Source organism: Ambystoma mexicanum, chromosome 4p (genome assembly GCF_040938575.1).
Source record: "Ambystoma mexicanum isolate Mex_15411 chromosome 4p, UKY_AmexF1_1, whole genome shotgun sequence".
Taxonomy (NCBI): domain Eukaryota; kingdom Metazoa; phylum Chordata; class Amphibia; order Caudata; family Ambystomatidae; genus Ambystoma; species Ambystoma mexicanum.
In genome coordinates this window covers 1155432000-1155444823 of record NC_090927.1, presented here as the reverse complement: position 1 = coordinate 1155444823, position 12824 = coordinate 1155432000, and the positions used below count along the sequence as shown (strand labels likewise).

The 12824-nt window shown below is 45.7% G+C and overlaps 1 protein-coding gene across 2 annotated transcripts in view; it reads right to left on the bottom strand.

Annotated features, from left to right (window-relative positions):
• The window catches only part of LOC138453690 (uncharacterized), a 724495-nt gene that overhangs the window by 424509 nt on the left and 287162 nt on the right, over positions 1–12824 (bottom strand). The gene's annotated exons all lie outside the window — the stretch shown is intronic.

The window sequence follows — 12824 nt, the reverse complement described above, 5'->3', positions numbered from 1 at the left end:
GTCCGGAAACAACAGTGCTGATAAGCTTACCGGCACCATTGTTTCCGGACCGGCAAAGTACAAGTCTCCCTGCTGGAGCCGCTGTACCCGACAGGTCGGACCCTGCACAGCGGCCACGGTAGGCAGACCGCCACGGAAGCACCGACACCATCATTAACGGTGCTGTTGCTTCCGTGGTACCCACTCCCATAGAGTCTATGGGAATGGGGAACAACATTTTACTGGCGCCTAACTTTCCGGACCGCCGGGGTTGTAATGCTCTGATGTTTCCAGCAAGTAAGGCGCCAGTAAATCATCACGGCTCCTGCTGCTACCTGCCGGTAGCAACGGTATGGTTACAGCTGGATCTGTACTGAGGCCAAAATGTGCCTATATCACTGTGAGGCAGAAACGACAAACAAATATGAATTAGCATGTAACGAAAATTATTAACTACGTGTATGTCCTCCTTACGATATAAAAACATCTTTATTCCATAATTTAATGATGTCAACATTAAAAAAAATACATCACGACGGCAATAAAGGTGAAAAAAGTTCTGAAACTATAACTCCATTTATTTGCTGTACCAAACACCAATGTGGGTCCTAACAGCAATGATGTTCCTTTCTGGTATATTGTTACATCATGCTTGGGAAATTTCCCAACTGAGACTACCACAGTACAATATAGGTTAACAACTGCTTGGGTGGATCACAATTTCATCGAACAACCACATTCTTCAGGATAGTATATCATAAAACATCTGTCTAAAGTACAATTTATAGCATCCCTACCATCACCACTAGCCAACCACGCCGCTCACCAGCAACATCATGGACACTGCATCAGAGCAGTCTGACATGCCTCACCATAGACCCCCATCAGTACTCCATCATCCACAACTACAAGAAAATGTATGCTCGCCAATGACCACTCAGCAACCCACTATGCAGCAGACATCGCTGACCTCATCGCCATACATGACTTGGACGTCATCTTCATTACTGAGACCTGGATGGCATCCACCTCCACCCACATCATAGATTTTCTCATCCCCCAACAGTTACAGAATTGTATAACGAGACCGTCCAAACAAGATCGACGGAGGCCTGGCCATCATTCACAAGGCATTATGGCCATACACCCAACTGGGCGTCGCCACCATTGGCTTTTTCAAAAACCTTTCCAGCTACTTCCCGCTCTCCCTAACGGACAAAATCAATTTTCACCTTATCTACACACCACCCAAGCCCAACACCTCCTTCATCGAAGACTTCACGGACTTGGTCACCACTATGTCATGCATGCCAACATCATCTTCCTCTGCAACTTCAACATCCCTGGCAACCCAGCAATCAAGTCAATGAAAGGCGATCTCCATTGCCTAATCAACGCTCCGAACCTCAAGTAGCACACCTAAGTCCCAACTCACTGGAAAGGTAATATCCTCATCCTCATCATCACTGCAACGCTAACCCTCCATCAGAGCACTCCAATCCCGCTCAACTGGTCAGACCAACTGGTAATCCACTTTGACATTAGTCACACCACACCAGTCAAGCAAATGCAATCGGAAACCCTGCAAACAAGCCTTCAGATCATTCAAGAACTTTCCAGTGGAGGCTCTCACGGAAGACCTCACCAAACTCCACTTCACATGGGTTCATCTACCTCTGACGAACCAGAACTGCGACTCGCTCCTCCAAGTACTCAACACCATCCTCACAACCAACAGCAACCACCATACCCCAGTGAAACAACGCACCCTCAAGCCTCTAACCTTATGTACCCTGTTACACTCAAGAACTCAAATGCAACAAACAAATCATTCGAAAACAAGAGAAGACATAGCGAGAGCCCTGCAGCGCATCCAAACTCGCTCTGGTCAAGGAACTCTGTGCTACACGCAGATGACTGATCACTGATCACCACTGCCAAGGACAACTACTACCAAAATACCATAGCCAAGTCCTACAGTGAAAGCAGAGCCCTTTTCAAAGCCATAAAGCACTGCATTAACCCTCTGCCCGACCCACACATACCGCACTCATCGGGAAATCTGTCAAAACTGGAGGGGGCTCTCTGTACTTCTGTCCTCTATATGGCAGAGTAGAGGCACAGAGCACCCCAGCCAAGGTACTCTATATGGTAGCTATGGACGAGCAACCAAGGCTTAAGTTCTCAGGAGGTGATACAGGCTGGTTCTTAAGTACAGTGAGTCCCTAAGCCCCCACAAAGGAATGTCGACACACTATGTTATGTGCTAACACAGTTCTTTATATAAAAATAAGGTTCAGAGATATAGTCACACTTTGTACTCTGGTAATTCTACAATGGTAAATCTATACAATGCTATGTGGTACCAAACTTAGACTTTAGATTCATTTAAAATGTATCTACTGCTGGCAGTTATAATAGAGCATACAAATCTTTCAGTAAGGTCTATCAACATAGACAATAAAGAAAGAAGGCATGTTAAAGGGATGGTCTAGTAAAAAATGTTATTTAAAAAATAAACATAAGGCAACATAAAAAAAAAATACTAGCATTCTCTGTTTTAAAACTTCCTATGTAAAATTTTGAGCTATTCAAGCTCAAAATTCGCAAAAGCAAGCACATGGGCGCATCCATTTTGTGAAATGGAGGGACTCCTGTGCTGGCTTTTGCTTTTGCGGCACTAATGAAGGAAAAGCCAGCCAGCTGTAGTAAACAAAGGCTACCGCTGGGTGGCTTTCCCTTCATTAGTGCTGTAGGCGGAGGACGGGGACCGGAGACCAGAGCAGGAAAGCTGCAGCTGAATCTCGGTAAGTGCTATTTATTTATTTTTAAAAAATAAGCACTAGCTGTGGTTTTTTTTTTTAAGTTTTCCGGGCTGGAGGAGCCCGGAAAACTTAGAAATAAAACCGCAGCTTTAAAAACATTGTATTTATGTTTGCGGTCGCTTTTGAAGCGACCGCAAACATAAATACAACGTTATTGTGTTGGAAAACGCTGTGGTTTTTCTTTCCAAGTTTCTCAGGCTCCTCCGGCTCGGAGGAGCCTGAGAAACTCGGAAAGAAAAACCGCAGCGTTTTCCAACACAACCGCGTTGTTTCTGCCTGAATCTGCTTTCCCATTTGGGGCTCTCGGGCTCCCCACAGGGAGCCCGAGAGCCCCAAATGGTAAAGCAGATTCAGACAGAAACAACGCGGCACTGCGGAAAACAACCGCGTTGTTTCTGCCTGAATCTGCTTTCCCATTTGGGGTCTCGGGCTCCCCACAGGGAGCCCGAGAACCCCAAATGGGAAAGCATATTTAGGCAGACAATGCAGCATTTAGCATTTCCCATTTGGGTCTTTCGGGCTCCCCACGGGGAGCCCGAGAGCCCCAAATGGGAAATCAGCTGCAGGTAGAAACACTACGCGGCATGTAAACATAACCGCGTGTGTTTCTGCCTGCTGCGGCTTTCACTTTGGGTCTCCGGATAGCCACAGCAGGCAGAAACACATGCAGTTGTGTTGGAAAACGCTGCGGTTTTTCTTTCCACGTTTCTCAGGCTCCTCCGAGCCGGAGGAGCCGGAGGAGCCTGAGAAACTTGGAAAGAAAAACCGCAGCGTTTTCCAACACAATAACGTTGTATTTATGTTTGCGGTCGCTTCAAAAGCGACCGCAAACATAAATACGTTTTTAAAGCTGCGGTTTTATTTCTAAGTTTTCCGCAGCTAGTGCTTATTTTTAAAAAAAAATAAATAGCACTTACCGAGATTCAGCTGCAGCTGGTCTCCGGTCCCCGTCCTCCGCCTACAGCACTAATGAAGGGAAAGCCACCCAGCGGTAGCCTTTGTTTACTACAGCTGGCTGGCTTTTCCTTCATTAGTGCCGCAAAAGCAAAAGCCAGCACAGGAGGGCCTCCATTTCACAAAATGGATGCGCCCATGTGCTTGCTTTTGCGAATTATGAGCTTGAATAGCTCAAAATTTTACATAGGAAGTTTTAAAACGGAGAATGCTAGTATTTTTTTTTATGTTGCCTATCTATTTTTTAAATAAAGTTTTTTACTAGACCATCCCTTTAAAGTTAAACAATGGCAGAATGCTTTCTTTGGCTATAGATACACAATTCTGTATGAGCATCCCCCCACCTGAGCAACCTGTAATACAGTGTTAACAAGCCCAGTCCATAAATGTTCAATATGCCTTGCTTCTTGATTAAAAAGTTCAACCACCCCAATGTACCTGAAGTGGAAGAATGTCTTCACCTGTTCGTCGACAGTGTCCGTCAGGGGTTGGGGGTACTCCCTTTCAAGCGGGAGCCCCTGGGCGTTGAGAACCTCGAGGAAAAACTGAACACTTGCTGTGATGCTGCAGCTTCAACCTTCGCGGTGCTCATCGACGATTGATCGTGGAAGTCCTGGGAAGATAAGGCGTGCGGTAGACCTCAATGTAAAGTGTTCGGTGCAGCAAATAAGACTCAGTGATGGATGCAGGCATAGCATGAAGCATCGGGAATCGCGTTTGGCGGTCCTTTGGCCTATCGATGCTGCAGCCACAGCACGTACCTCTGGATAGCTTTGGCGATTGGGACTCAACCACGGGCTGGACCTCAGATCTTAATTCCGTCAGTGTCCTCGGAACGTCTTTGTCGGCTTCTGGTGGCGGGAAACCCACTAGCGGACTTTCCTCAGTAGCCAGCGACCTTGTTTTTTTCCATCAGAACAAAGTGGTCGACATGGATGGCAAGGGAGCCCTCTGTCAAATGTTCTCAGGCAAGAGTGGAGCTTTCTCGGCTCTGGGCATCAAGCAGCACGGCGTCAAGGTGTCCCTGCTTCTAGGTGACACAATTGGACTGGCTTTCAGCGATCACGGAAATCTTCTTAACCCCGGTCGACGTCAATGGACTTCTATGTCCAGGCACTCTCTGCAGGATTCTCGGCGGACCCCTTCTCCAGATGTCAGACTCAAAGAACTGGCATCCAGGGTGCTTCAATGAAGAGCAGCAGTTTTTGCACGATGGTCCCTCGTAGTTCGGAGAGAGGTCTCCTAGCCAGGTCCCCTCTTGGATCAGTCCTCGACAGACTCAACAGCTTTTAAATTACTTAAAAGGGAATGTAGCAGCAATCTTCTTTTTCCAGATGGGCTTCAAGGTTGAGCTTCAAGTTTCGACTTCAGCTTCTGAACAAATTGGTAAGTGAGAAGTCCCCAGATATACACATCTGTCCCTCATTCACTCTGGCTGAGCGAGGCTCAGTCAGTCAATCACACAGAAGGGCATTCATGCAGGCAAGCAGCCAATCAGGCCCACAGGCATTCAGGCCATTCACTTCCACCCAGACCTCCGTAAAATGGAATGTGACTTGGGGTAAGCACCCAGCCTTTCAGCACACCACACTGCATTCATATCAGACGGGGCTGCCTCATTCATTGTGCCACACACACTGACACCAGACACCCATAACATAGAATGCATATTGGTCACACACTCAATTCATTCAGGTCCCACCCGAAGGGTGTACCCACAACATACAGTCACTGGGAAGACTCTAGCCGGACTGGCCTGGACTTCCCCACAATACAGTCAGGGTAAGGGGCAGAGTCAGGGCTTCCCAGGACTTTGGGAAAACAAGGTAACAGGCAATAGAAACCAAGAAGCCCCAGCGGCCATCTTACCTTCTATCAGGAATCCACTGATTCCTATGACAGGGCCTGGGCATCCCAAATTGGTGAGTATTCGGAGCTCCTGTCACATCAGCATGAAGTTGCCACCAGCCCATACCCGGCTCTGTGACCCCGTCAGTGTCACTGTCCACGCTTGGTCCATGATATATAAAAGAATCAACTTAGAGGTACCGTACAACCCCGAAGCCCCGCTCTGGCGCTTCCCTGGAATCTCACCTACTTTTGACAAAGCCTTACAGAGGACCTGGGACCCAGATAAACAGTTGAAGATGCGAGACATGTACCCGGAAGGTAGATATGCAAGTCTGGATGTTTTCATGGGTACCATCGGGGGAGGGCAGCTGAAACTATTACAATGTCATAGTATGAAGGCTGCTTTTGGGGGAGATGGCCGATGTTCCTAGAGGAACCTGTCACACACAAGTGTATATGAGCTATAACATCTGGGGATGGTGCGAGGGCGGGTATTTCCAAACTATATGCCCTAATACAGTCGCCTTCCCAGTCCCTGAACACCATTAAAACGACATGGGAGTCACATATGGGTACAACGATAGGTGAAGAACAATGGCACAAATGCTGGCCACTGACAAACAGCATCTCTGAATGCCACTCTATGTTTTGATCCAGTTCAAAATTCTCAACCAATTGCATTACACTTGTTGGGATGACAAACCTTTGAATGATTGTGGGCGCTGGCTGGATTCGATTGTCCAAATTCTGGCAGTTCTGCCTTCTGTTTTAAGTCATGGTCCAGTCTTAGAATTATTGGTGCATGTGTCTTTTTATTTATATTGGTATACCTTAACCAAAAGTAGTCATTGTGGCAATTAATGCCAGTTGGCAGCCGTCTCACTTCCTGACTGAAGACGACCGGCTCACTCCGCCGATCACAGCATCAGACTAGGCTACTCAGCCTAACCTGGCACCCAGACTTGGGAGGACCAGTTACCAACTATGCTTAGAGTCTACCACCTTACTCATATCTGCCTTGAAAAAGACTTAGGTCGAAACGTGCGTCGGCTGTTTGCACTCACCAATGTTGACCAACTGGCATTAATTGCCACAATGACTACACAATGACTACTTTTGGTTAAGGTATACCAATATAAATAAAAAACCACATGCACCAATAATTCTAAGACTGCACCATGACTTAAAACAGAAGGCAGAACTGCCAGAATTTGGACAATCGAATCCAGCCAGCGCCCACAATCATTCAAAGGTTTGTCATCCCAACAAGCATCCAACTATTTGGGAACCTCGGAGTTGGTCCCCAGACGAATCATGATCCAGGCTGCAGGCTGAACCGAAACCACTAATAGGAGGTGTGCAGCGGACAGAGAGTCCCGATCCCGATAACTCCAACCAACTGAAACCTCAATTGCATTACACCCCCGAAAAAATTGCCAAGTTTACTGAGAACTGTTCTGGGGAATGTTTGAAATGTGGGGATCCACATGCAAATGCTTTTCATATGTATTGGGCATGCCCTTTGATTGCAGTGTTTTGGGGCAATGTAGCTGAGGTCATTTAGAAAATAAGGCAAATCCTGTTCTCTCTTACTCCCCTGAAATATCTGTTTGGAGACATTGGTAAGGTGACCGAAACCACAAGAAGGCTTTTCCATGTGATATGTGCTGTTGCTAAAAGATATATACTGAAATCTTGGTAGGCCACATATGCATCCCAAACTGACAAATTTGTTTGAGAGTTAACATTTGTGAACGAATGTGAAAAACAATTTGTACTGTCCATGCTTGTAACAAACTGTCCCAAAGGTATATGGGCTCCTTTCAGAAGCTATTTATGTGATATGATCCGATAATGACTTTTCACCTACATACACGCCATGAGGTATAAATCCTTACATATGTATATACTGTTGGAATTGCTCTGCACTGTGAATGAATATTTTTTTTAAAAACTTTTTTATTGATTTTATTATAAACAAACCACATACAACCAAAACTTGCAGTACATATTTGACATTTCACAGTATTCGTATATCCTTCAGTGTCTACTGCTTACCCTTTCCCCCCCCACCAACACGAGCTTACTACATTTTGCCATCCGCATCTTCCTTTTCCAAGGGGGTTCCTTTTTCCTCGTCCTCTACAGTTTCCTGGTCACTCGACCAGTCTTGGGCGGGCCCGTATAGTGTGGCCACTAAATGTCTCCAGGCTATCAGGGTTTCTGCCTCTTCCTTCCCTCCTCTATTCCCTGCTTCTTGCCACACTGCCGTTTCAGCTTCCGTCCACTTCTGGAGGTCTCTCCACCATGTTTCTAACCTGGGTCTGTTACTTGCCTTGCATCCCATGGCTATCCTACGCTTGGCAAGTATGTATGCCAGGTCCTTCAGTTTATTTACATGTTTCAATTGACGTGGTCTAGGGAATCCACCCACCAAGCATGCCCATATGATTCCACATCTATCTTGATCCCTTTCTCCGCCAACCTTTGGGCTATTTCTTCCCAGAATTTCCAAATTTTGGGGCATGCCCAGAACATATGCGTCATCCCTACATTTTCCTCCCAGCATTTGGGGCATTCCCGTCGTTCTGCGTTTTTTGAATTTAGCTATCTTTTGGGGTGTCATATACGCCCTGTGGGTTATGTATAGTTGTATTTGCTGTAGTCTTGCATTCCTAGGTACCTTCTTATGGTACCCTTGGGCCCATTCCCACATCCCGTCACTCATGGGTGACCCAGCTTGCACTGTGAATGAATATTTTTATTGTATTGTGTGATTATCGATATGACCATCAATAAACAAAGTTTACAAAAAAGAAAGTGGTAAACATTTCAGCATTCTCTTATCAGGGATCACTAATCCCCCTTCCAAGCCCCTCCTGCATCTTTAAATAAGAACAGAAACTCGCCTACAAATGGAGTTGATACAAAAGAGACTCTACTATAAGCCCCTCGAAGAAAGTATTTTCCAGGCAGCTCACTGACAAGACCCTGACAAATAGACACCACATTTGTCAATGCAAGCACGCAGTCCAAGAAATGAGGAAAGATGTTCCTCAACTCATCAAATGAGGGAATAGAGCAACCGCAATCCCTGCAGTTGGAAGGAGATGCGGCAAGACACTGAGTGTCACTTTCCTGCAGCTGCAGAAAGCTGCCAATGGATGAACACTCGCAAGCAGAAATCCAAAATGGCGGCAATGTTGGGAACAGAAGAGAGGCATCACCTAATTACCCATTACAGAAAGGCTAATTTGCACACATTTGAAAATCCGTTAATAGAAGTGCGAAGGAGAAACCAATCCAAAACGCAGAAATAAACTGATCAGGGGTCAAGCCAATTTCGAGGGCCTAGACAATTACCAAAACCCCTGAGGGACTATAAAAAGGGAATGAATAAACCCTAAAGGGCCAGGAGACTTTTCGCTATTCCTCAGATAAACAGGAAAACCCTGTGTTACATGTTAGTATATGTTTTAGCAGCAGTTCAGCAGCTCCTCTTGAAAAGTGTGTACCAGAGATCCGACCACAAAGGGTATGTTAACTGGAAGATAGACCCAGAGATGGCCCAAAGCCAAGTAGAGAAACCAGAAGAAAGCTTAAAGGCAAGGGACTTCCTTGAAACTTCTAAGAAGAGACCCCCTGGCAGTATAGTAAATAATATTGCTTGTCTGTAAAGGACCTAGAATCGGGGTGATGGGGTGACTACCCATTCCTGTTGGAAATTAATGTTGTGACATCCAAGGGTTGAGGGAGAGACAAAGTGAATATTGAGAAACCCAAGATCTGGGAAAGACCAAGAAGTGACGCACACATTCGTAACTCTCTCAGCACCCACCCACATGCCTGACATCTTGGGTTGCTTACTGGAGCCTAGCCAGCTCATCTATTCCATAATCTTGGCCAAATGCACACACACATTCTAAGCTTTTGAGAGTTTTTCCATAGCTGGACTCCGGTGCCTGAGGGCGTTTCCACCACAAGCGTGTTGAGACCATAACAATAGGAAAAGCCGCTATATAAATGACTACTACTAATGCTACTAAGGAAGACTGAACATTAAGTTGGACCACAATACGGAGAAAAAAAGTCATGACCGTTTAATCACGTGATCATACAAGATACTAGAACACTACATGGATCTATTCACCGTGCCAATTGACAAATTAAAGGGAGTGCATCTGTGCACAAAATCGGAGCTATACCAGTCAAGCACAAGGTGAGAGTAGTGCCAGTATCAGCAAGTAATTAACTAGAAATCATTCTAGGTGAACTGCTTAAAAATGCTGTATAAACTGCCTGTGGAAACCCCCGAATGGCTGTGCCAAGTTGATACTATACCAAACCTTTCTCCCGAAAAAGTCAGGAAAGAAAGCTGAATGTGCTTTTTTTGTGCATTCGGCTTTATAAAAATGTATGAATTTTGAAAATGTCAAAGAAGTGAAGGTGGCATTGCGGGAGTGTCCCCACTTCCATTAAATGGAAAGCGGGGGACAATAAAGAAAACGAAAATAGAACAAAAAAGAAAGGGAACCTGCAATGTCAATTCCCGCCCATGATTGGGAGAGGTAACTGACGTTGCAGGGAGAAGCCCGATGCAGGAAGCCGAAAGCAGGTAAGTGCGGATGTTTGGGTGTAATTTTGCGTGTAATCTTAAGGGGTATATGGGTGGTGGGTAGAGGGGATAATGGCATGCAAAATTTTCGTTATGTGAAAATTTGAACTTCGCATTTTTCAGCCGCTGTAAAATCTGCCGCAAATATATCGCTTATATCCATACCAAAGACAGGTACTCAAAATCTCAGACTGTGTGTAAATTGCTGCAGCTTGGCAAAAGCGGTCATTTGTGATGGAGGTCATATCTGACAGGACCTTTCACAAAGTAAAATAAAGCTTGGAAAAGTTCCATGCCTCTACCTTTTTGACATAAGACTAGAAACCACTGTGTTCCTATATGCCAGTGCATATGGTTTAGGAGCCACCCTCATCCAGAGAGGTAGACTGCTACACAATTGCCTTTGCATCAAAGTCCCTATCAGAGTCTGGGAGGCAGAGTCTGGGAGACGCTGCCCACTTGTGGAAAGGGAGAGGGTTACCTGCACAAGACCTATAACCCACTTCTGCATGTGCCCCCGGGGTAGACATTTCTGCCTTCAAACAAACTGCTGGGGAACATTTCAGAACAAGCAAACTATGGAAACCCAATGCCAAGCCTTGCACAACTAGCTTCTAGGTTACACAAATTTGGCCATATGATTGAGTACATTCTGGGTTTACAGAACAAAGAGAACTGCCTTTCAAGACTACCCCTCATTGACAACCAGGAAGTATCCTACACAAAATGGGGAAGTGTGGTGGCCAGCTTGTGAGTCGTAAGTGAACAAAGGCATAGGACCGGACCAGTAGAGAGAGTGGCTGTGCAATAGGAAGGGGTCTTCCAGACAGCGCCAAGACCAACAAGACATTGATTGGGCACAGTGTGGCCGATATGGATATCAGCCAAACGCGAGGATCCCGGCTGTGGCAGGCAGACAAGGCCGGAGAGTTTGGCGAGACAGTGGGGGCCAAGATCAAGGTTCTCTTCAGGTCTCTTCTAGTCAGGGCGAGCAAGTGCCGCTAAGTCGAGATGAAAGTGAGCAGGCTTGTCCAGAGACAAGGGTTCCCTACAAGGAAACACTGATGAAGTGAGACATGGCACCATCGAGTGGAACTCTCATCTCAGAACAGGTTATCATGCCATGTTCTTTCTGGAGAGAAGCGCCTGCTACCTTTTTTAAAAGAACCGCCAAGGGCAACCTGGGACCAAAATAATAAACAGAGATCTGGTGTTGTATGTGAGGTGGGCAATACATAACTTGAGGGTCTTAATGGGAACCTAAGTGTCTTGTTGGAACAGGACCCGCCAAGTACCACTATAAAGTAGATGTTTTGGGAATGGTGGGAGGCCTGCCTACTCTATTACCCAACCTGTTCCTCAAACAAGAAGAGCCTGCCCCTCTGAATATGCAGCGAGGACCAACCTTATTGTTGGAAGGAGTCGCTGAGTACATTCACAAGAGGGGAAGAATCTAATATTACAGAACAAAAGATGATGACCCCATTAAACGAAGCTGATAAAGCGATGCACTCAGTCACAAAACAAGACGTCAGAGACATATTGGGTGAGTTAAATGCAATAAGATTGGAATTACACACAACGATTTCAGAACTAAGGTGGGAGATAGAGAAGGTTGAGGACACAGTTGAAGCATTGGAAAACAAACAACTATCTGCAGACTTGTTGGAGCTAAAAATATGAACAAATATGAGAACATTCATAAAAGCAATGCAAAGAGCTACTGTTTAAACTTGATGTCACAGAACACCTTCATAGGAGAAGTAACTTGCAATTTTCTGGGAACCCCGAAACATAAATGAGACTTCAGAGCAGACAGAAAGCGAAATTCAACAGCGTGTACACCTTTTTGGAGAGGAGGAGCCAATACAAATTAAAATGGATTGTGCCCATAGAGATGGCAAGACGAAAGACGACCCATGAACCATTGCATTATGTGGTCAAGACTACAAAGAGAAAGTGGAAGTTGTGAGAAACCCAAAGGTGTCCTCAAATCTGCTCCCGACTCGGTGGCTAGGAAAAAGGCCATTGCTTTTGGAACCCTGACCCTGGGGGTGTCCATGGGGATTGGGAATGAGAGGTCCTCAGATGAAACGTGGCATTCCGCATTTCGATTTTATAAAGAATCCTTCATCACAGAGGCAGTTATGGGATATTGTTATCCCCGTCGCACTGATCCTGAAAATGACAAGAGACCTCATCAACCCAGAAGCATAAGAAAGAGGGTGGAAAAGAGAGGGGTTAACGATGAGGTAGTGAGACATGGTATCCCCATTTCACTATTGAAGACTACCCTAACCCTTCCCCAGCCTTTAGAGGCTACTGTAAAACAACTCCACTCATTTTACCTCTGACAGTACTGCGACGACGAGGAGGTTACAGAGTAATGAACACTAAAAACCCATTTCACCACTCTAGTACTGGGACGAGGAAGATGCCTGCAGAGTACTGTGAATGGTCAGGCATGTACCTTTAATTATAATCAGGAAAACCCAATTGAGAATCCACACTTTCAACCTGTCAAGTGGTCAAAGGTGTAGAAAGGGAGACCAGTGGAGCAGCTAGGAGAGCAAAAGGGAGGCCTGTGTGGTAGAGACCAG